At 43.4% G+C, this 24,845-nt stretch overlaps 1 protein-coding gene and 1 long non-coding RNA gene across 9 annotated transcripts in view; both read left to right on the forward strand.

The window, feature by feature from the left end:
• RAPGEF4 (Rap guanine nucleotide exchange factor 4) overlaps positions 1–24,845 on the forward strand; it is a 166,394-nt gene that overhangs the window by 41,483 nt on the left and 100,066 nt on the right. For 2 of the 6 annotated variants that reach the window (XM_083627711.1, XM_083627712.1), the window contains exon 1: positions 5,200–5,496. The exons of the other annotated variants lie outside the window; for them this stretch is intronic. The gene's annotated coding sequence lies outside the window, so the exon portion shown is untranslated. Of the gene's footprint in view, positions 1–5,199; positions 5,497–24,845 lie in introns of those variants that run through there. 6 annotated transcript variants of the gene reach the window in all.
• Positions 4,272–15,943, forward strand: LOC310743829. 3 transcript variants are annotated; one of them, XR_014539257.1, is made up of 2 exons: positions 4,272–4,744; positions 14,530–15,943. It is a non-coding gene; the product is annotated as an uncharacterized lncRNA (long non-coding RNA). The 3 variants fall into 3 exon arrangements; XR_014539258.1 differs by lacking the exon at positions 4,272–4,744 and adding an exon at positions 13,946–14,061; XR_014539259.1 differs by lacking the exon at positions 4,272–4,744 and adding an exon at positions 14,111–14,323.

The raw sequence follows: 24,845 nt of genomic DNA on the forward strand, positions 1-24,845 counted from the left end.
GCCAGTTGGCGACCCACAAGATAATTCTGTCTGCTTCCCAAGTTTGTCATTTATGCAGCTGATCAGGAACTCTTGGGTGTGGGTCTCCATTTCCACCTATTTATGAGCCGTGATAACAAAGCTGAGAAGTGTCCAGGAATGGCCAGGACTCTCACAATCCTTTCTGATCGTTTTTCTTTTTTTAATCATCCTTCTAACTTACAAAGCATGATGCTCCAGTCCTTCCTGCTTCGCAAGTGCACAAGTCTGTACATTTTCTTAGCTGTGGGTGGGATGGAATAAGATTAAATAAATATAAGCAGTGCATAACTCTTGCATACAACAGCTTGCAAGCCAAAGTTACCTTGCTTTCTCCTTTCCATATGCTGTACCATATGCTTTTAATTTTATTTTTTTTGCTGCTGTTGTGCCTGGAAATATCTTTATCTAAAATTCAAGTTAAAAAATAAAATAAATGAGCAAATGATATAATTACTCCAACTGCAAAGAGGAAGCATAATTTCCTTAGCATTATTTCAGTGCGCTGAATTCAAAGGAAACTCTTTAAACCCCACCCGATAAACCAAGCTTATGGATTGTCTGGGGGCAAAATAAACCATGGTTGTGCTCCAGGCAATCCGTGAGCAGTAAGCCATAGAACAAATCTTGGCTACAGAATGTGGCTGCTTTGTTCCTTCTCCAGTCCTGCTGTTGCCACGCTGCTAGAAGCTAAGCCATGGCTTGGTTTAGCATTACATCCAAACCCAGACTCATTGTTTATGTCACTCCAGCCAATGAGTCTGAGTTTGGATGTAATGCTAGGCCAAGCCATGGCTTAGCTTATAGCAGCACAGCAGTAGTAGGACTGGAGGAGGGGGAAAAGCAGTCACAATTTTCTCTCCAGGAACCAGCATGTTTGCCCCATGGTTTGGCTTAGAATTCCATGTGGTCCAGGTCAGATCCTGAATGAGGTACACCCAGGCAACTTGTTTGCTTAGTAAGAATTTGAGTCCTGGTCTTCCCAGGCCTTTTAATCCCTATAGCATGCCAGTTTTCCAAGGTTTTAGACTCTTTATTTATTATTCTTTATTCACTCTATTCTTTATTTTCTGTTAACTGTTTCTTTGTTTTGGCCATTTACCATTGTTTTGCTTCTGTTGCTTGCTTCTGTTGGTGGGGTGCAATACTGTTGGTAGAGAAGTCATTCTTTGTTAAAAAATATATACAGTCATACCTCATGTTATGTCCGCTTCATGTTAACGTTCTGTCAGGTTACGTCCCACGGTGACCCGGAAGTACTGGAAAGGGTTACTTCCGGGTGCTCGCACATGCGCAGAAACGCAAAGTGATGTCACATGTATGTGCAGAAGCGGTGAATCGCAACCCGCACTTGCGCAGACGTGCTGCTGCGGGTTGCATTTTTTTCATGTTGCGAACGGGCCTCCGGAATGGATCCCGTTCACAACCAGAGGTACCACTGTATACATTTTCCAGTCTATAAGACACCCCCATGGATAAGACACCCCCTATTTTGGGAGACTTCGATTTAAGAAAATGGGGAGAGATCTATCCGTGTATAAGACACCCCCCAAATTTTGGACATTATTTTTTAGGGGGAAAACCTAGTCTTATACATGGAAAAATGCAGTAGTTACAGTAGATGTGGTAGCATGTTTGACTTGGCCACCTATTGCCCTGAGTAATTTCTCATTTGGTAAGTGTCCGTGTCCCGTTTCCATGTCGGATGTGCCAAACATCTGCACAGCATGTACACAAAACTCTTGAGCAAATGGGAGCAGGCTCCTTCTGTAGCAAGTGGAGATAGGATACCCTCCTATCCTAGCCCTCTTTGAATGCTTATGGAAGTCAGTTTGCATTTCAAACCGGATGCCATGCTGGCAGTGCTGCACTTCCCCGGAATATCAAAGCCACCCGTGACTTGTTTTAATAATTAATTATGAATTTAGCAAATAGCAAATCAAATGACTCAAGGGACAGAAGTATTCCGGTTGTTGCTGTCGACGTGAAAGTTAAGGTGATTGCAATTTCTCTTAATATTTCTAGTGGTGCTTTGCTTTTAAATAAATGATGTGGCAGCTTATAATGCTTGGCACTTCAGTTTTATTGTAAAAATGGATGTGAAAGCTGCTGTGGTGCTCTGCGGCAGTTGTGTTGGGAGAGAGAGGTTCGAATTCCCGCTGAGCCTCAAAGTTTCTTGGCTGGCTTGGGCAAACCCACTTTGTCGGATATCCCATGGAGACTGCTAGGGACATGAAATGTCACATCTAGTATCCCAAGCTTCTTGGAGTAAGGGAACAGTGGCTCAGCTGTATCCCTCCAGATGTTGTTTGACCACAACTTCCACCAGCCCCAGCCTACATAAACATCTGGAAGGCCACAGAAGAACCACCTGCTGGAGTAAGGCCTGGATAAAAACGTAACAAATAAATAGGAAACAAATTGCAAATAGCTTCCTGTGCCGTGCCAGGAAAAAAAAAGACAGAAGCTACCAGCGTGAGTTTGACCAAACTGCGGGAGGCAGTGGAAGACAGGAGTGCCTGGCGTGCTCTGGTCCATGGGGTCACGAAGAGTCAGACACGACTAAACGACTAAACAACAACAACAAGCCCCATCGGCCTCCCCTGCCATCTTCTACCGTGCATTTCAGTCTAGATAAGGGAGTTCACATATGCAATGTGGAAATCTTGTGCGTCCGGATGCCTGGTAAACGAATTAGGTACAGAACAGACCCATAAAAGCTGAGCTTCCTTTGGCTTTTTTAAAGAAAGCCTGGGCTGGGAAAAAAAAACCAACAACTGACAAGCAAGTTGGGAAAGTGGGTCTCACATGAAACAGCGGGCAGGCATGTGCTCTGCCACTCCGGCTATTGAATGGTATCTTCAAAGGGATTGTAAAACAGGGAAGATCTTCTTTGCTTCCAGCCACTACGGATCCCATGACACGTTTGCTGCAAGAGCAGAAATTATTTCTCTCCTCCCACTCCCCTCTCGTGGCCAGAACTAATTTCTGTTTGGATAACTTGCTCTGCCAAAGCTAACATCTCCCCGGCAATCTCAGTATTCCTCCAAATCTCCTGCCCCTAGAATTGTACAGCATTGCTAGTTGTTGTCAGTAGCTGGAAATCTGCCGAATCGAGAGGCGGTAATTCAAGACGGGAGTGAGGACATCCTTCTGTACATTCATAAGATTCTTCTGGGGTTGGGATAAAAGGTGCTAAATCTTTTTATTATTACTATTTGAGGAAGTTGAAAGATTAACAACAACAACAACATCACTTCATGGTGCATTTTGAAAAGCTACCATTTTGGTAATTCTCTGCATTTTTTTGTTTTTGCAAGATTGTTACATTCAATAATCGAGGCAGCGCTGATCTTCTCAACTCTTAAATGTATATTTATTTATTTAACACACATTTTTCCAAGGAGCTCGAGGCAGAATATGTTGTTTTATCATTGCAACAATCGCCCTGCAAGGTAGCTTTGGCTGAGAGAGCCTGGCCTGAAATCACACAATAAGGGACTTGAATGAAGTTTCCCTAGCCTTAGTCCTACACTGGGATGCACTGTGGTCTAAACCACATCCATCGGTGGACCCTCTCTGACAAGAGCACCCTGGAAGTTAAGCAAGAAAGTCGAGAAGGGAGAATCAGTTCTTGGGAGCTTTAGCTCTTTCTCACTTTGTTTTGTTACAATGCTGTGCTGCGTTTCTCAGGATTGAGTCCCACTGTGTTCAACAGGGTTTACTCCCAGGTCAGGGACATGGGTGGCGCTGTGGTCTAAACCCCTGAGCCTCTTGGGCTTGCTGATCAGAAGGTCGGTGGTTCTAATCCCCACGGCGGGATGAGCTCCCGTTGCTCTGTCCCAGCTCCTGCCAACCTAGCAGTTTGAAAGCACACCAGTGCAAGTAGATAAATAGGTACCGCTGCGGCGGGAAGGTAAACGGCATTTCTGTGCGCTCTGGTTTCCTTCATGGTGTTCCATTATGCCAGAAGCGGTTTAGTCATGGTGGCTACATGACCCAGAAAGCTTTCTGTGGACAAACGCCAGCTCCCTCAGCCTGAAAGCGAGATGAGTGCCACAACCCCATAGTCGCCTTTGACTGGACTTAAGCATCCAGGGGTCCTTTACCTTTACATTTTACCTAGTCCTACACTCTGACCACAGCACTGCAGTAGCTCTATGTATGGACAAGAATTCATACAACAACACTGATGCCTTGAAGATCACCTCATGTCAACTGGACATTTACTGTTATTCACAGAGCAGGTCTGTTTCCTTCAGCTTCAGATTTATAGCAGGAGGGGTGGAGAGCAATTAAACTAGGCAGAAGCGTGGTATGGATTGATTTAGACAGGGAGCAAAGTTGTCAGGCTGTTCAGATTTTTAAATGAATAAAAGCTGTGGGGCATTTTCTATTTCTTGAGTGTTTGAGAGTGCTTATGAAAATTTTAAACTTAAAAAAAATAAAATCTTGTGGTGTCTTGGCCTGAAAACATCATGAATAAAATATGGTCCCTTATTGCTAGGACACTCCTTGATTACTCGAAAGCCTGGAAGAATGTAGCAGCGGTTCATTCACTTTGTCCTTTGCTAATTGCTGTAGTAAACTTGTTGGCATCTTCGGAGGCGCAGTGTAAAACATCAGGCGTGAGGACAGTTCTTAAGAAGAGCAACTTGCAGTACACTTTAAAATGTCAGATGTTCCAAAGCGAGCAGGGCAAGAGGAAGTGGATTTGAGCGAGAGAGTGAGTGTGTAACCTATGCATCCTGTGCAGTGTAATTAAATAAAACCTATTTATGAGCACAAGCTCATGGCCGCTAATGGATGTTAAATGCATTAAAGCCTGACCCACTTTGTATCCGGTTTCCCCAAAACACTATTACACTGAGCAAATAGTAAATCTGAATGTGTATGGCTATTATCAATGAGTTACACATATCAAAATTCCTGAGTTTCTGCATGCAAATTATTTGCCCGAGACCATCTGTCTAAGCTAAATATATTTCACAAGAATAAATCGCAAACAGACCTTCGAACCACAGCAGCCTTCTTTTGCAGGAAGGGAAGGGCACCTATGGTGACTTACTTCTTTCCCAGCAGGGAAATTGGAAGTGAGAATCAATACATCCAAACAGTGTGATTTCTTGTATGCCTACCAGTTGTTTCATAGGGGATGGGCTGGGTGGGGGGAGAGAGAGAGAGAGAGAGAGAAATCTATGCTGCATTGGCTGTCTAATTTGGATTGCCAATGGTAATGCAGAGCCACTCGCTTAAAAGAAAGGTAGGATGCAGAGGCAGAAACATTAGTGCTAATCTGCAGCAGAAAGACTAGATAAATCAGCAGAGCTCGCCTCTCGTACATCACTAAGGGAGAAGCTGAGTGCTACTCGACCATGTGCCTGAACAGTCACATCATTAAGAATGGAGCGTGGATGCAAAATCTAAAATTCACTTTTAAGGCTGCTTGCTGGGTTGGACTGATAAGAACACTACAGTGTAAGTTTTTGAAATTTCATATAGGTGGGGGCAGCGGCAGCGGCAGGCTCAGCATTATTTTCTAATTGAATCTTGTTCTTTTCACTTTTGCTATATTTGAGCTCATGCCTTCTTGATATATAATTGGCATTGGTTGACTAACGAATCAGAGTTTTCCATTTTAGCATTTGTTTGTGCTTAGCCAGAAGAGTTTGGATATTTTCCCCCACCCCCCATTAACTCTCAATTTTTTAATGCTGCAAATTAGTGGGGGAAATACTTGAGAAGCAAGAGTAATGCCTCTCGGTTTGTGTATATATAGATATGTTACTGCACCAATGTTATAAGTGTTTTATTCTTGGCAATGCTTGCTAATGAAAGGATGCTTTCTGTAAAAAAAAAAAAAAATTAGGTTCTGAAAATGTAGTATAGGTATTTTCCATAATTTCCCCCCAAAAAACTGAGCAGTTGTATTTAACATCACTTTTACATCTGCAACAGAGAGCAGGGAGGGAAATGTCACAGGAACTATTGATTGCCAACATGAAATCTGCATTTAAGAAGTTTTTGAACAGATTTGATTTCATGCTGGTTCCTATGCTCCAAAGCAACCAGATTAGATTATCATATTTAATCACCGCACAGTATGTAGCAAATAAATGCATTTGAAACTCCTCAAATATATTATCCTGCGTTAAGCTAAAACACTGCTCTCAATAGATGTTTAAAAAACTAAGCCTGGCGCTAGTTTTCAGAAGATCGTGATTTAATAATAGATGTGCCAAGTGCAAAAGGAAACAAATGGAGTTTTGCTGTAGGGATTCAGAGGTAGTGATTTTAGTTCAAAAATGCAATTTTTGAACTTTAAATGCTGAAATCTAAAGAGCACGTGTCCTTTATGGCATTAGGAAAAGTCGTTATGATACTGTTAGTCACAGTATGCGCCCTCAGAAAGAAAGAAAGAAAGAAAAAGAAAGAAAGAAAAGCAGTTAGTTTATTGGATGAAGTGTTTGGATAGAGAAAGTGGGTTCTAATTTCACCTCATTTAAGAATGCACTGGCTGACTGTGTTAGCAGTTTCCCAGGTTCCAGTTTTCTAGTCTGGAAAGTATGAAAGACGATCTCTATATTTGCAGGGCTGTTATAAGAATGAATGGTTGTCCCCTCAGTGGTTGTCCCAGGCTGTGTCTAGAGTTTGGAGCTCCCGTGGCAGTTTGGTTTAACAAATGTAGTGCTAAACAGGAAGCGTGTGTTGTGGTCGTTGGGGTCCCAGCCTCCTTATTCCTTGTACTACTGAGTTTTTGTTTACAAGCAGAAGAAACTGCTGATTTGATTTTGACTGCTCTGCAGTCCACCCTGAAAGTGGACAGGGAGTTTCCTGGAGCCAATAAGGTTCCATCTGGCCTTCAGTAACTCCTGATTTTGGTTTCTCCATCTAAGCATTGCGTCTTCCAGTTTAAGATGAGCTGCTCTCCTTTTCCTGGGAGAACCATCAGCTTGTGTCTTAGGTAACAGCTCTAACTTGAAAAAAAACACACGTTACATATATTTATTAATATACTCACTCATACCTTAAGAGTTTCCTAGGAGACCGCGTGCTTAGAGACACTGATTGATTAGGTCATCTCGGTCCAGTATCTTCTACAATAGTGGAAGGAAAGGAATTAAGAGAATATTCTCTGTACCCACAGCCTGTGTTGCGTTGCCATGAGTGCCTAACATCTGGGGGAGCCAGGATCAAATCTCTACTCAGTCACGAAGTAGGTCACCTAAGGGTGATCTTAGGTAGGGTTGCCATATTTCAAAAAGTGAGATTGTTGAGCTATTTTTGGCCAAAGTTGCTGAGCTTTTCTTAGTTTTGCCCAAAGTTTTTGAGCTTTTTTAAAAAGGAAAATCGGCAAAAACGACCCTGCCGACATGGGTTGCCACACATCTGGATTTTCCCGGACATTTTTGCCAATTTCCGCCCAGGCATTGCTTCCAACTGCAGTATTCAGGCTATGTCTGGGAAATTCCAGACTTATTGCAACCCTACCTTAGGCCAGTCACTGTCACACAGACTAGCCTACTGCGCAGGGATGTTGTGAGGATAAAGAATGTGTGTTAGGAGGGAGAAACATGTGATCACCTTGAGCTCCTTGAGGAAAAGGTGGGATATGAAAAAAATGATAGTAATATGCACACACACGTGCACGCACACACACACACTTCCACAAGCACTCAATCTCCACTTTCCCCAAGAAGTTCTAATCTGGCATATGTACGGCTACGAAATGTAATGAGTGTTTTACTTCACTGTCATGTGAGACATCAGGCTCTTCCTTGAGCCCAATTAATGTCTACTTCAATTTGGGAGGTTTGATGCAGCACTCGTATGATTTGGATTCACTGGTCACGCAAATTCTGTTACAAAGTCATCGATTTTGCTTGTTATTCATAAAATTACGAATGCGTTCCACACGGCGGGGACCGCTGTCGTTTCGTTTACAACCCCAAATAAACTTGTTCATTTTCAAGTCTTTCTTCAGAACTGGGTTGACAAAATGAGGGTACTGCTTTCGTTTTCTGTCCCTCCTCCTTTTTTTAATGGAATGTCATCACTGAGGTCCATAATAAGACCTACCGCAGATGTGTTCCTGTTTGCTTCTGTCAGCGTTGCCATAAATTTGTCAGTATTATGCATCGTGACCCTGCGCAAGTGAAGTTCAAGAGGCACTGACTGAAGACTGTTAAATCAACTACGTGGGTCAGCAGTTCAGAGTGTTAAGCCAGATGGTGCCAGGAGTTCAAGTTAGGGTCAAGAGATCCTTTCCAGGGAATTGGAAGCTGGGTGTCTGGAAAAGATGTGCAAGCCTGATAGTGTGAGCAGGAGAAGCCAAGGAACAAAAACAGGCACTAAGCAAGGACAGAGATAATGGAGAGAGGAGGCTTGACATTGGATTAACAGTAGCAGAATATTGTCTCTTGCTGAGACAAGATCCCATAGCCAGCCTGGGTGACTTTCAAGTACAGTCATATCTTGGATCCCAAACAACTTGGTACTTGGACGTTTTGGCTCCTGAACACCGCAAACCTGGAAGTGAGTGTTCTGGCTTGTGAACTATTTTGGGAAGCCGAACATCCGATGGGGCTTCCGCGGCTTCCGATTGGCTGCAGGAGCTTCCCGCAGCCAATCAGAAGCTGCGCTTTGGTTTCCAAACGTTTTGGAAGTCGAACGGACTTCCAGAACGGATTCCGTTTGACTTCCAAGGTACGGCGGTATCTTTGCGGGGAGGGGAAGTCTTTTGGAGAATATTCTGTCTTAATAGCAGGGTTGCATTCCTAGCTACAGCCCAAAAGGTTCTGAGTTCAAGGCTAGCTGCTACTGAAAATATTTATATGTGTTAAGGTTATCCTGCCTGTATAGCATATCCTATAAAGACTGTTGACAGAAGAATCCTTTTGTGTGTTATACATTTCTCAACCCTGTGTGAAATATAACAGGAAAACTGGAAACGGACATTTGTCAATGTAATTCAGAATGGAGGCCATTGGTAGTCTTCAGGCACCTTACTCCTGTTTGGGATGAATTTGACCACCTCCTTTTTCTGATCTAGAGACAGAGAAGAACTTTACTTTCTAAACAGTTGTGTGATTACCGTATTTTTCGCTCTATAAGACACACTTTTCCCCTTCTAAAAAGTAAGGGGAAATGTGTGTGCGTCTTATGGAGCGAATGCAGGCGGGAGGCTCTGCTCAGCGCTCCCTTTAAAGAGCCGTGTGGAGTGTGTGTGCAGCTCTTGGGGGCTTTTCCCCGAGGAGGGAGAAGGGCTGCCCTTCTCCCTCCTCGGGGAAAAGCCCCCGGAGCCGCACACACACTCCGCACGCTCTTTAAAGGGAGCGCGTCTCTTGGGGGAGCCTTAGCCATGCGCAGCCTCTCCCAGGCAGGGGATGAAGGCTCCCCTTGCCCGGGAGAGGCTGCGCGCAGCTATCCCATAAGCCATGACAGCCAGCGGGATTGCAGCGACCCCGCTGGCTGTCCTGGCTTCTTGTTTAGCCATGCGCAGCCTCCCCGGCCGGGAGAGCCTGTGTGTGGCTACCCCATAAGCCAGGACAGCAAGCGGGATCGCTGCGCAACGATCCCGCTTGCTGTCCTGGCTTCTGGGATTCAGAACATTTTTTTTCTTGTTTTCCTCTTCCAGAAACTAGGTCGTCTTATGGTCTGGTGCGTCTTATAGAGCGAAAAATACAGTACTTTTGGCAGGGACTACGGCAACTTGCATGTGTAAGACCAATTGCCCTGGTTTGTCAGGCCCAAATTGAACATGGCAGCTGCAGCCCTGCTTCCTGAAATGCAGGTCTGCTCTTGCCATGAGGAAAGCATGACTGGGAGGATAGTCTCATGTTAAAAGGAAGGCATCCATGGGGAGGGGTAATGCCCCTCTCCAGCCCTGTAGTTTAGAGCCCCGATATTCTCCTCTAGCCCCCAGGATTCCATGCTGAAGTGAGATTAGTTGGGAGAAAAGGACCTGGGATGGAGGCCCCAGGGTGAGAGAAGTGGTGGGCACCCCTCACCCAGCTTTGATGTGTGATGGAGCATTCAGAAGGACACGTCTGTCACTGTCATGTATGTTGCTGAGCGCATTGTGCCTTGGGGGTGGCAGGGACAGTATGGCAAAAGAAAATGTCTGGCCTGCTTAGTTTAATTCCACAAAAATGGCTTTATGAACATAGTGCAGCTGGGGGTGGCAGATGTTTCCTCATGACATGGAAAATCTGTGGAGTCTCGTGCCCTGAAAAGGCGAAACCTTTTGTAGACTGGAGGCTACATCGTCTGATGAGTGAAATGACATCCTAAGCTCACACCAATGCCAGGTTATTGACCAGATCCAGACCCGCCTAGCTTCAGCAAGATGCTGGGCTAATGGACTTTCAGACCATACCCTGGAGATTCATATTTTGTTCTGCTTGCCTCTGTGTGAAAATACACAATCTGCATTTTAACAAATGACACTGAAGTCAGAGGATCTGTGTCAATGCTATATTCAGTATTCAGCTGGCTGATCCTTTTGCATGGTCGAAGAGCAGGCATGTTGCCCTCTCCTCCAAAGTTACCTTCTTCCCATTTGATCCACTACCACTGACTTATGACTCACCCAAAGGGGTTTTTTACCAGCAGTCTACAATAAAAGCTAACAACAGTAAAATGCAATAAAATCAATGGGTAATGATTAACTATGTTTCATCACAGTTTAAACCAAGCAGTGGAAATCACTTCCATAACACCGGAATCCATTTTCTGCAGTCGAAACCCATCTTGAACTCAATAGAAGTTCCCCACCCATAGGATATCCCCTCTTTTCTTGAGAAGGAAGGATCTCGTCTTGTGAACCTTCGCAAGTACAACCAGGGCTTGCTTTATAATGGCATATTATTGCACGTGAGAGGTGACCAGCTCTTCCACCAAGTTAAAAGATGAGCTAGCAAGGCAGGCATCTGAGCCAGGGCTATTTAAGCCAAGGTTTACTAGTGTCCTTACACACACTTTTTTTGGTTCAGCATTCAAAGCCTTCTTTCCCTTTCTCGATAATGAGACTTCGTGTTCCCAGCGAACGCTTGCCCCCAATATACAATGACAATTATTCTTTTCCCAATTATGCTGCACCCATCTGTGCAGAGGATTTCTTTTCCTCCTTTTTTTTTTAAATGAAGTTTTAATAATAATGACAGAATGGTGTCTAGCACATCTCCTAGGATTAATGATGAGCTGGAAGAGTTGATGGCTGAAATGCATCCAAAGGCTATTAACGCCAGTTAGTCATTAATCCTTTCTAAAGCCCCAGGCAGAGGTCGTTGCCACTGTTATCAGATGGGCATGAGACAAAAACAGGTCGGTAGTGGATTTTACCATAATGCCTGTATAAATTGATACGTTCAGTCTATATGTGTTATGGGTCATTTGAGATCAAGATTCAAGGGTTTGGGATTGTGTCTCCATAGCTACTATGGTCATGATTGCTTTTCTTTTTTTAAAAAAAACTAGTGTTCATACGTGTTCATGACCATATGTCAAAAGAACTGCAAACAATATGTACAACAAAGATTTGCTTTGCTGATAATACATTTCTAGGCTCTCCTGGAAGAAGCAGCCGCCACTGTGATAGGATTTCTAATGGGCTTACCAGCTTCTGAACTAGAACCTCAACTGCAGCAATGAACAAATCTCCACGTTTTGTTCCATCCCTGAAAACCTTCCCTTTGGGTTCCTGCATATCAAATCTCTGTTAAAGGAAGATGAGAAACAGCAGACCAGGGCTTCGTTTCTGGGCTATTGGCAACCCCGTACGTGAACGAAACTGCTGGTGTGCTGAGTTTCCTGGGTTTGTGGGGATAGGGAAGGAATATTTGGTGCCTAATACTAGTTGTGGGGCTTTTGGCCCATTCCATGATATCATTGTACTTGCATATGATGTTTGATAGCTTCTTTTATGGTTGTGCATTTTCACAGCTGTGCCCAGTATAGGGCAACAGATATCCATGAATATCAGGTGTCTGTACAGGCAAATGTAATGCAAGGGGGACCTTTGCAGAAGAGCTAAGATAACAGCACTACTCTTGCATCTGGGGAGGTCAAAGGTTTTGGACCATTCCCTCAGGAGGGCTGAGATTACACATCTACAGCCAGACACATCCTAACCTTTCCTCCTTATCTCTGTGCAGTTGCCATTAAGCGATGTCAGTATTAATGCCGTACTGGGACTAGAAGAGCTGGGGATGCTCTGATTTTTTTTGCTTGTCTGAGTGAGATGCTTTTGGGGATGCCTGTATAGATTCAGGTTTTTGGAACCTTTCAAACGTGGCAAAACATAATCTGGAATTGCCACCAGCATCTCTGCTGGCTTTGCACCTGACTGCAGCAGTGGGGTGCCTTGATAGCTGCTGCTTGCTTTAATTCTACACCCGGCATGCATGCCTGTACAGAGCAACACCACTCTAGTACTGCTGAATTTCTGCACTGTACAGAAAGACAGATAAAAAATTTTCATGTAGAAACAAAAGGGCACATTTCTGAAACGTAGCAGAGGCTTTTTAGTGGTGGTCATGTTTCAGCAAATAATGAACTGAAGGGGGGCCACTAAGCCCTACATACTGCACACAGTTTTAAAAACCTTATTGGGTTGCCACTGGACTCCTGAGAATCTCAAGGTTCATTTTTCCACCCTTCATGTATGCAGAGAAATGTTTTAAAATGTGATAGAGAAACAACGAATTAGAACGGGTCTCATGAAGTTTAAATGAGAAACGATCTAATTGACATTTTGCAAACCACTACGCAACCGGCATTGTTTTTCGACATTTGCTCTTCTAATTTTGTGGTCCAGTTCTGCAACCAAATAATACAGTGGTACCTTGGGGTTACATATGCTTCAGGTTACATATGCTTCAGGTTACACACTCCACTAACCTAGAAATAGTGCTTCAGGTTAAGAACTTTGCTTCAGGGTAAGAACAGAAATCGTGTTCTAGCGGCGCGGCGGCAGCAGGGGGCCCCATTAGCTAAAGTGGTGCTTCAGGTTAAGAACAGTTTCAGGTTAAGTACGGACCTCTGGAACGAATTAAGTACTTAACCCGAGGTACCACTGTATGCACAAAGAATGCAGGAATCTGGAGAACTGAATTTAAAATTGGAAAGCAGAAAAAGTGAAAGAAACCCAAGTCAACAAATTCACCCATCTGCAAGCAGGCCACGCTACTTCTTAAGTTCCCAGTTTTGGGCCCCGTTAGTAACTGGTTTCCTTGTTGCTGTTAAGCGTCAAGAAGCGTTGTTCTAGCAGTACAGTGATTTTTCACTTGAGTATCCTTGATAGGCAAGCAGAGAAGAGATTTATTTTGTGGGGCAGGATTTGCCAAAAGCACCTGGCATTACTCCAGCTTATGTTACTGAAATATGAAATAGAGAGCCTCCAGTTCAGAGTGACTCTTCGTTGTTTGCTTAGAGCTATTTCTTAGCATAAGATATTGGTGAAGTCCTGATCCCTTGCAAATCCTAGCCCTGCTTACCTGAATTCAGTGGGACTTACTTCTGAGTTGACATGCTAGCATTGCAGCCTTGTTCAGCAGCAAAACAGTGCTTTGGCTGTTTCAAAAGCCAAGGTTATCTAAAATTGTGCAGCTTTGAACAGCGTTTTCCACCAGCCTTCCAGCTAACTCTTTTTGTGGGTTTGTGGTTTGATTTACTAAGACGTATGCCAGTACATGCTCATTTGTCGTGACAGCTTCCTGCCTAGGCTATCTCCCCAAAGACCCAGCCAGACGGAATAACATTTTAATTTTTTATTCGCATCCTTCAACTCTGCTTAGCTGATAGTTGCGGTTCTCTCCGTGAATAAGGACCAATTAAAATTACTGTGTTGGCGAGCTTGGAGATATAGAGTAGGTTTGTGGGGGATTTGGTCTTGTGATTGCTTCATCATGTGCCTAGTCCACATGATGCTACCATTTTGCCTGCTTCATCCTGTGCCAAATTCTACATCGATCCACTTAACCCACATTCTCAACAATATCAGTTTGGTCATGTGAATTGCCCTGAGGGGAGAGAATCCCAGCAGTCAGTTTGAAATAGTCACGGCATTTATTTATGAGGCTTTCCTAGATTTGCAGGCATAGCGCAGAATTGATTTTAGGGCTGAACCAACACTGTTTGCCATTTTAGAAAATGAGGGGTGGGGAGGCTTTTGAAAGTTCCTTTTCCTGTCATGTTTAGGCCTTCCTATGTGCTTTTTTCCACCAGTGACAGCAAATGATGTGGGCACGCAAGTGTCACGGTGTGTCACGGTGTGATGACATGGCCTGAACATCACAGGGTCAGGGTAACTAGCCTTAATCTTCATTTTGATGTTAAAAGCCACACCTTTGCTTCAGTACTTTTGATATGTCACTAGCGATTCTCTTGTTTCACACTGAGGGAAAATATTTTTCTTTGAAGAGATTTTTCTTTTTCAGATATATACATATCATTATTATTTTTTAAAAAATATATATATAAAAATCCTTCCTGGTGTTTGTTTTTTTCCAGATTCCAAAATTAGAACAAGGCAAATTTCCTCATGGGACTCTTGGTGCAAGGAGGCATTGAACTTTTGCTGCCACTATAGCCTGAAGGAGCTTTTGCCGGTGGATGGGCCTTTGTTTTTCTGTGCTGTTGCCCCTTAAATTTGACTGTGTTGTGCTTTTGGCTTCTTCTGCTGCTGCCGCTACTGCAAATTGTACTGTTTTGTAAATTGTGACGCTTGTGCGTATCGTTTACTTAAGAAACCACTGAAACCAACTGCTCCGTGATGTTTGTTACTCAGTATGTCAACATGCCAAGTTAAAGTTGTTACAGATATTGTCAAAGTTGAATCGCCTTCACTTTGAGAGTCAGTCTGTGTGTGATTAAAAATGGCAGCAACATTAAAATGTAATTTGTGTATTTATATGTATTGATGGTTCCGGTGAACTCACAGGCCCAATATTTAACATGAGTAGTATAGTTCAAGTGGTGGGGAAACTTGCTATTATATTTTACTGGCTTTATACAGTTTCATTCGGGAAACATTTTAGAAGCCTTGCTTTCAAAACGAGAGATTAATGATCCAGTCATTTGCTGTGCAATCACAGTCACAACCAAAAGCTACAACCCACACATCATTTTAAACGAATGGCAAAACTTTCACGATAAGTCCATGATATCTCCTGTCATTCCACTTCTTTTCCTCCCCTCCCCCCTTTCCCCTGTGAAATCAACAAGGCATTCTTAATATTGCTCATCATCCCAAATATTGGTCTAACACTTGGAAAGTGGAAGAAACAAGTAATCTTTAAAAATGCAAACACATAATAGTATTGTACCCAAAATATTCAGGAAAAGTTATAAAGTATAGTGGAAACAGAACATAGGGAAATGATGGATTAGTTTATGCTTTCATATCTTAGTTGCACAGCAGAAGTGTTTGCAATACTGGAGTCCCTTTGATTGGGGCACGTTTATCAACTAAAACTGCCAAAATATATTGCAAATCTATGTAGCTGGATTTGTTTTTACTTTTTTTGTGGTTTCACAAGAAAATCATGCCTCTGATTCCATGTGTACATTGATCTAAACCTTGTTCATGTAAATATACATTTTGTTCAGAATGTCTTCGTATCTGTGTGTGGAGAACTGGGGTGGATGGGGAGAATTAATGGAAAAGTAAAAATGGACAAGGAAGTCAACGTTTCCTTAACCTTTACTTTCACTTCTACTCCATCACAGATTTCAGAATTGCAGCTAATACATTACTGCATTAAAGGAGGAATGACTGTCTATGGTGTTGGTAAAAATCTATGAAAGCAGACTTGCCCTTGATTTGGGAGTAAACGTCACAGCTTGGTTATTAAAATAGGGTGTTGTGCAGATATTTGGTGCCAAAGCTATATGTACCAAATAAAAATCTCTCCTCTGAAAGTGAGGTGATTGACTTGTCTCCATTGATGTGCTTTGCTCTAAAATATTATCTTATATAGATGATGCGTGCATATTAAAAAGCAATTGGACACAGCGCTCTGGGTGAGATTCAACTAAAGCAGAATAAGGTGGCACTATTATTTCTCATGATTTGGTCACTATAAATGTCCATTGTTGCTGTCTAGAACTGTGTTTGCTGTTTCAGCATTACTACTATTACTCCATTTATACCTCAGTGTCTTCTAAAGAGCTCAAGGTGGCCTCATTTTATCCTCAAAACCAGTGCTTTTTTCTAAAAAAAAGTGTTTAGGGGTACTCTCATTTTTCTACTCCTATTGAAATAGTGCCCCTCAATGAGGCCAAACTAAGATTCACAAAATGTTTAGGGGTATGCGCCCCCCCCCAAGCATTGCTCATAACAAACCTGTGCAGAGGGAGAGAGAGAATGACTTGCCTATTTAACCCAGAGAGCCTAGTCCAACATTTGAAGAGTTATACTACACCGACTGTCTTACACTGACGATATCATGCTGGCGACTCATTTTTAGTGAGTGGTCTACTAAAACCCTTAGTCCCCCCCCCCACATGTACTGCTCTCTGCTTGGGTGCCACCCACCCTATATTGGTGCATCTGGTTTTTCCTTGCTGAATGCAGTGCTTATTATTATTTATCTCCCCACTGAACTTAATTTTGCAATGTTTGATGAAATGTCGCAGGGCAGTGGGACAAGAAAAGCATCTAGCTACTGAAATTATTTATCATCTCTCCCCCCATTTTTCCACCTTGGCCAACAGCTGCTTTTCAACAAGGCACAAATATCCTATAGCTGCTGAGTCACTGCCTTAATTAGCTTTCCAGAAGCAGGTGGCCGACTGTTGCAGTAGAGTCTTACTTTTTTTTTTTTGTCAGCGTCCCTGAAATGTAACAGAGACTGGCATTTCACCTAAGGCAAGGAATCAGATCACTGCCTCTCAGGTCTCCTAATGAGAATCTGCAGGATTTGTCAAACATAGAGCAACGTTTTTGAGTTGTTAGCTACCTCGCACCCCTCTTCCGTTTGAGTTGGCAGGAAAAAACCCTGTAGCACTTGTAACTATGAAATCTTGTTTCTGTTTGTAGGTTCTGTACTGTTGCCAAGTGGTCGCTGGTTCTAGATATTGTTGTGTGTAGCCATAGTGCATATGACCTGGTTTGCACATCATGCTCAGGCAAATCTTAGCTCAGCCAGAGGCATAACTAGGCTCCTTGGCAAGGAGCTGAATTGGTGCCGAGAGAGATCATGGATCAAAAACACAAAAAGTTTGCTTTTCGTCACCTTGTGTGCTCCACCAGTGACACAGCCATTGGGGTTGCGTCTGCTCCCCTCTGGCTCTCCTCCTCATCTTCCTCTTCCTCTGTTGGTCCATCTGGCTGTCTTCCTACGTGATTTTTGTGCCCCTCTGGTTCTGCGCCCTGGCGGGGGCCAACTTACCCAATACCTAGGTACACCCCTGAGCTCAGCACAGTAGTGAAAAGGATCATGGGGGAGCAAACAGGCTGTGAACTCCGCTCCAGAAGCCCACACATTCAAACTGAGCCATGGTTTCGCTTAGCGTGACATGTGATTCTCTCTCATATTGCTATCAGTTGGAAGATACTTATGTATTAGCTGCTTTCAGTGTTCCTCTTACATATTTAAGCATGATAAGCTACTTTAAATATAAACAATATAAGTAACATGTTGGGTAGGAAACATAACCTGTTGCACCATTATTATTGTTGTTGTTGTTGTTATTATTCAAACTTGAAACAAATAATAAAATATGCTGGGCAAAACAGTATGATATCGAAGTTAAATTGATGGGCAATTGATGTAACTGTTAAGTGATCCAAAGGGGAATAAATAAATAAATTTATAAGGGTACAGAAGCACTGATCTAATTTTGAAATGTTCACACATCGTATCTTTGGTTTAGACAAAAAAAACATCTCTCGCAACTTTCTCATTTCTGGTGGGTTAGAAATGGTAAGCCTTCCTAGCCATTTTGAAGGGCTTAGTCATGTGCTTTTTTAATGATGTCATGGGCTTATCTGCATCACTAAACCCGTTCTGGTATTCAATAACTGTCTATAGTAAATAGAGCGGGCAGTGGGAATTAGTGCTAGCACTGATGTCCTCATCATTCTTCCATGAGTTGGGGGGGGGCAGATTTCTGAAGCAGGGAGATCCTGTTCTTGTTCTGAAACATGGGTAGGCAAACTAAGGCCTGGGGGCTGGATCCGGCCCATCGCCTTCTAAATCCGGCCCATGGATGGTCCGGGAATCAGCATGTCTTTACATGAGCAGAATATGTCCTTTTATTTAAAATGCATCTCTGGGTTATTTGTGGGCCCTCCTGGTGTTTTTACATGAGTAGAATGTGTGCTTTTATTTAAAATGCATCTCTAGGTTATTTGTGGGGCACAGGAGTTTGTTCATCCCCCCCCCAAAAAAATATAGTCCAGCCCCCCACAAGGTCTGAAGGACAGTGAACCGCCCGCCTGCTGAAAAAGTTTGCTGACCCATATTATTATTTTCTTTTTCCCCCTTTCTTTTTTTGTGTTTGTGCGGGTGTGTGTTTTGTATGGAATGTTTGGGAGGAAATAAGACGGTGAATAACAAATAACAAACAAAATATTGATGCATGTAATTTTTATTTCTCAATTACGTTTTGTGATAGTATGGTTGTAATGTTTTTTGTAAAATAAAACCATTCAATAAAAATGATTTAGAAAAAAGAAAAGAAAAAAAGAAAATGTTTGCTGACCCTGTAAAACATAAGATCCCCTTAAGAGAACAAGAGGCTCCCCGCTTCACAGAGCCCCACCCCAACTTGTGGAGGGCAACGAGAACAACAATGAGGGGGTGGTTCTAGTGTGCTCATTCTTGCTCCCCTCCATTGTGTGTTTACTATGCATAGTTAACAGAATGCCTGAAGAGGGCCAGACTTTGTAGTCATTCCTTACCCTCCCACAGGGCATCATGGGAACTACTGGTCTCTGAAGAGAGCAAAGATTCTCTCACAGAATTTGGAGCACCTCATCAAACTATGGGGAGGGAATTCCACAACTTAGGGGCTACCTCAGTGAATGTCCTCCCCTGGGCTGCCAACCGCCCCAGAGGGCATTGGAACTACCCTTTCTTGATCTTAATGCCTAAGAGGGTCTGTGGTATTTGGTATTTAGACTTCAGTTCTTTAGGGCTTTGTTTGTTTATATTACGTTTATATAGCAACTTCATCTTCCAAGGAGCTCCATCGTTCTGCCCCGGACACTGAGGTCCAGTGCCGAGGGCCTTCTGGCGGTTCCCTCACTGCGAGAAGCCGAGTTACAGGAAACCAGGCAGAGGGCCTTCTCGGTAGTGGCACCCGCCCTGTGAAACGCCCTCCCACCAGACGTCAAAGAGAAAAATAACTACCAGACTTTTAGAAGACATCTGAAGGCAGCCCTGTTTAGGGAAGCTTTTAATGTTTAACAGACTATTGTATTTTAATATTTTGTTGAAAGCCACCCATAGTGGCTGGGGAAACCCAGCCAGATGGGCGGGGTATAAATAATAAATAATAAAAAATTATTATTATTATTATATAAAGGACACTGGCTGGCTCAAGGTCACCCAGTGAGATTCAAGGCCGAGTGTGGATTTAAACCCCGGGATCCCAAGTCTTAGTTCAACACTCTAATCATTACTCCACACTGAATTGGCTGAATTGGGCCTGAAAACGAACTACTGAACCAGTGCAGCTGTTTTAAAAGGGGGTTATATGAGTTCTTAAATGGAAACCCATCCAGAAATCTGGATGCTGCATTTTGGAACAGTTACGATACGGTACGGTACGATACGATACGATACGATACAATAATCTTTATTGTCATTGTCCCATACAGAACAACGAAATTGAAAAAAAATATCTACATAAGACATTCAAAACCAACAAGCCTGCTATCCCAGTTGAAGGAACCAATCATCCCACCTCCTGTTCAGATATTTATATAAGATGCCAAAAATTCACTTTGTGTTCGTTGGCCAGCTATATCTCCTGAAACAAAGCCTAAATATGTGCAGCTCAACTGAAAACATATTATTCCCCTGTTACCTCCTCCTGCATCTTCCTCTCCTCCCTCTGTTGCTAACCCCATATTGAATTTTTTATTGGAGTCTTCTCCAGGCAGGGATTTATGTTTTTTCCTCAGGTTTAAATGGATCTTTATTTTATGTAGAAGTCTGTTGTCTTAGTAAATGCTGGTATCTGCTGTCAGACACTTTCTATTATGAAGGAATGACATTTTTGCCAGGCTTCGCTCCTATAACACCCCCGCCCCCCGGCCTTTGCTTAAAATGCAAAGAAGAAGGAAATGAGGTTCATCAGATCTTAAGGAATTGCTGATCATGGGCATAATAGCTGTACAGGAATCATATCCTTTAAATGGTCATATAATTCCCCTGATAAATGTGCTAGCCTTTTACAGAGTGTCCAATAGAGAATCTGTGGTCAGTGCCGTAGAGCGCTTTTAAAAATCCAAAATAGATAAAATTTTAAGTTTGCTCTGAACCAGAGGGTGAGCAATTTATTGCGTAGAAAAGCCTTCAGGAAGAAAGTTGAACAGTGTATGAAATCTCCTCCCAGTTCTTCTGTGTGGTATTCAAATCTTGCCTTGAGGCAAGGTGTCAAGAGATGTGCTAGACAGGTCCTTCAGAGGGGTATTAGCCACAGTGACAATTCCTGAATGTGAGACTGAGTATGAGGTCATCTGTGAAAATGGAGGCATGGTAGCAATATGGAGCGTGCACTGCATGATGATCTGTGGTTCTGCTCAAACACATTTAAGATGGTTGGCTGAATAGCTCTTTCCAGTGGATTCATGTGCACCTCTGAATTCATGTGATACCTCTGGTTACGAACTTAATTCGTTCTGGAGACCCGTTCTTAACCTGAAACTGTTCTTAACCTGAGGTACCACTTTAGCTAATGGGGCCTCCCGCTGCCGCTGTGCGATTTCTGTTCTCATCCTGAGGTAAAGTTCTTAACCCGAGGTACTGCTTCTGGGTTAGAGGAGTATGTAACCCAAAGTGTTTGTAACCCAAGATGTTTGTAACCCAAGGTACCACTGTACATTTCTGCTGCTCTGATTCTTATGGAATACCTCACTTTTGGTATGTTCAAAGGTGTCTTTGAACAAAGGTGTTTTCTCAGTTTAGGCTAAGCAGCCAAGCAAAGTACAAGAGCCCACCTAACTGCTCTGCAGATGCAGGTAAGGTAGTGCACCAATATTTTGTGTGGCTAATAATAATGATTATAATTATACCCTGTCCATCCGGCTGGGTTTCCCCAGCCACTCTGGGTGGTTTACAGCATGTCTAAAGACATAATAAAAACATCAAGCGTTAAAAACCTCCCGATACAGGGCTGCCTTTGGATGTCTTCTAAAAGTTGTGTAATTCTTTATCTCCTTGACATCTGATGGAAGGGCGTTCCACAGGGAGGGGCACCACTACTGAGAAGGCCCTCTGCCTGGTTCCCTGTAACTTGGCTTCTCACAGTGAGAGAACAAGCAGAAGACCCTTGGAGGAGGACCTCAGTGTCTGGGCTAAGCGATGAGGGTGGAGACGCATGGACCCCTTCACAGATCTTCTCTTTATCTCTCTCGTTGTGGTCCTGTCAATTCCAAAATCTTGAGGTTTGTGTCTCTTCATTCTTGGTCTGTCTGCAACATTTTTGGGGACCTGTTGTTTTTCACCTTAACCTCTTCTCTTGAAGAACAGGAGTCATTTTTTGAAACTGAATTTTTGGCTATACTCTATTATGTAAATCCCAAGGGATGGCCCAGGGATGGAGAACCTGTGGCCCTCCAAATGTTGATGGACTGCAGTTTCCCTTATCCTTGACCATTGGGTATGCTTGACCATTGGATATCGGGGGTGGCGGAGGGGAAGTGACAGGTTTCTCATCCATGTGATATCACCATGTTGATTTTGCAAAGGAGTGTACAAGCTATTAAATAAATAGTGTTGGGGTTGTTGGTTTTTTGCCACATTGCATAGCAAACAGTACTCCTCAGGCGGAAAGCGCTGTCTGGTGTTTTTAGGAAGCTCTAGAATTTACCTATGCAACATTTTACAGAATGAAGGACTTTTGTCTGCTTAAGGAATTGTACAGCGGAAGGTTCTCAGAAGACCATCTACAGTGGTACCTTGGGTTACAGACGCTTCAGGTTACAGACTCCACTAACCCAGAAATAGTACCTCGGGTTAAGAACTTTGCTTCAGGATGAGAACAGAAATTGTGCGGTGGCGGCGCAGTGGCAGCGGGAGGCCCCATTAGCTAAAGTGGTACCTCAGGTTAAGAACAGTTTCAGGTTAAGAACGGACCTCCGGAACGAATTAAGTTCTTAACCCGAGGTACCATTGTACTCTAAACAAACAAGCAAAATATTCCACGTTGAGCTAGAAAAGCTTGCTATCATTTGCATCGTCCTATAACTTCTTCCCTCACTCTCTCGCTTCTTATCAAATGGAATCAAAGAGGCTTCAGCTGAGTCAAGCTGTTCTAAAAGCATCATTCACACAAGTGGCAAGAGTGAGATATTCTCTTCAGTACTTTAAGATAAAAAAAAATTGAGCAAATGCCAGCGCTCCATTAAAACAATATAATTTCACAATATTTTTGCATGTGGAAATGTGCTTCATTAAATAAAACCACAGTTAAAATTAAGGCTTCTTTAGAAAGGCCATTGTATAATTGAGCCTTAGAGGCTGATGCGACTTCTCACATGTAGATCATTTGATTCCCCTTGTGTTTCGTTACAAACACAAAGCCAGTACTCTTCCAGTATGACTCATCATGTTTTGCTTCATGAGTTCCTTTAAAAAAACCTTTAAACAATATTTAGACATGATGCATCAAGACCCATTACAGTGGTACCTCGGGTTAAGTACTTAATTCGTTCTGGAGGTCCGTTCTTAACCTGAAACTGTTCTTAACCTGAAGCACCACTTTAGCTAATGGGGCCTCCTGCTGCCGCCGCGCCGCCGGAGCACAATTTCTGTTCTCATCCTGAAACAAAGTTCTTAACCTGAGGTACTATTTCTGGGTTAGTGGAGTCTGTAACCTGAAGTGTATGTAACCCGAGGTACCACTGTAGTTAATATTGATTTACTTGATTTATATCCTGCCTGCTCTCCAGGGAACTCAAGGTGGCGCACATGGTTCCCCCCTGCCCATTTAACCTAACAACACCCCTGTGAGGTAGGTTGGGCTAAGAGGCAGTGGCTGGCCCAAGGTCCCCCAATGAGCTTCATCTGAACATGGCCACCACCTCACCTTGCCCTGCCCCATCCCTGTCCTAGTCAGAGGCAGCATCGCCCCACTGCTGTTCTGACAAACTCACTACACTGCTCTGTGTAGCAATGTTTTCCTCTTTGTGTTCTTAAAGGTAAGATACAGTAGGTCAAATCTATAAACCGTTGTTTAGCTCTCTCTCCCACAGACAATTTCGTCGTAATTGCTGTTTTCAGCTGTTCTATGATTCCTCTGTTTTAAAAGCACTTTTTTGGGGGTTTTTCTTAATGCATTTCACAGCTTCTCTTACTATACCACCATAGCTTCAAATCCGACAGATTGCAGGGAGAAGCAAAAAAAAAAAAAATATCCCTCACTGCAAGGCAGCAAGGGGAAAGGATTTTGTTTGGAGGGTTATATAATACAGCATGAGAGAAAGCCGATATACCGTACTTTTCCGTCTATAAGACTCCCCCATGTATAAGACCCCCTCTATTTTTGGGGACTCAAATTATGAAAATGAAGGGAGATGGCACAGAGTTGCTGAGCTTTTTTTGGGGGGGGGGTTGCCAAACATCGCTCACCCACACGCATTGCTAAATCCGCCTCCCGTCTGTCCCATCGGTGGCAGAAGCTGCCAATCGCCCACCCAACTGCCGGGGCGTCAGCCAATCAACACCGCCTATTGATGCAGCAACCAATAATACACACAATAGCCGCTGATAGCCTCGGCAGCAACCAATCAAACGTCCACCCTATTATAAGACGACCCCCACTTTTTAGCATGGTTTTAAAAGAAAGAAAAATTGTCTTATGCGTGGAAAAGTACAGAACTTTATTCAATTCCCCCATCACTGTAATAATGGATCCACTTTAGAAACACTTTATGTGGGGCACTAACAAGTGGCCCAAGCCAGTGCAGACCATGTTCCCGTAACTTTCCGCTTCCTAGAAGCATCCCATCCGCTTCCTTCTTTCATGAGAGCCAGTGGCGGTATAGTGGTTAAGAATGGTAGACTCGTAATCTGGTGAACCAGGTTTGTGTCTCCGCTCCTCCACTTGCAGCTGCTGGGTGACCTTGGGCTAGTAACACTTCTCTGAAGTATCTCAGCCCCACTCACCTCACAGTGTTTGTTGTGGGGGAGGAAGGGAAAGGAGATTGTTAGCTGCTTTGAGACTCCTTTGGGTAGTGATAAAGCGGGATATCAAATCCAAACAACAACTCCTCTTCTTCTTCTTCTTCTTCTTCTTCTTCTTCTTCTTCTTCTTCTTCATGGAAATAGGTGTCCTGGCTCCCACTCTCAGATACACAGTGCTCGGACTCGTGGCTCAATGGTTCCCCAAGGCTTTATTCCACAAGTCGCTACATGGCTTGAACATAGGTCAAAGATGCAGGTCGCAGAAGCAGAGCTCTATGGTGCATGGCTAGGCCAAAGCGAAGACCTTGTCTAAACACTTGACATACTCCTTCTTCGCTCTTCATTTTAAGAGGGGGAAGGCGGGCACCATCATTCACGTGGTTCTCATCCTGCAGGAAAGGACTGAGCCAGCAAGCAATCACTCATGTGAACAGGGTAGATTGGCCCATGCCAGTGCCTCCAACAGTT

Source organism: Podarcis filfolensis, assembly GCF_964270895.1.
Source record: "Podarcis filfolensis genome assembly, chromosome: 1".
Lineage (NCBI taxonomy): Eukaryota > Metazoa > Chordata > Lepidosauria > Squamata > Lacertidae > Podarcis > Podarcis filfolensis.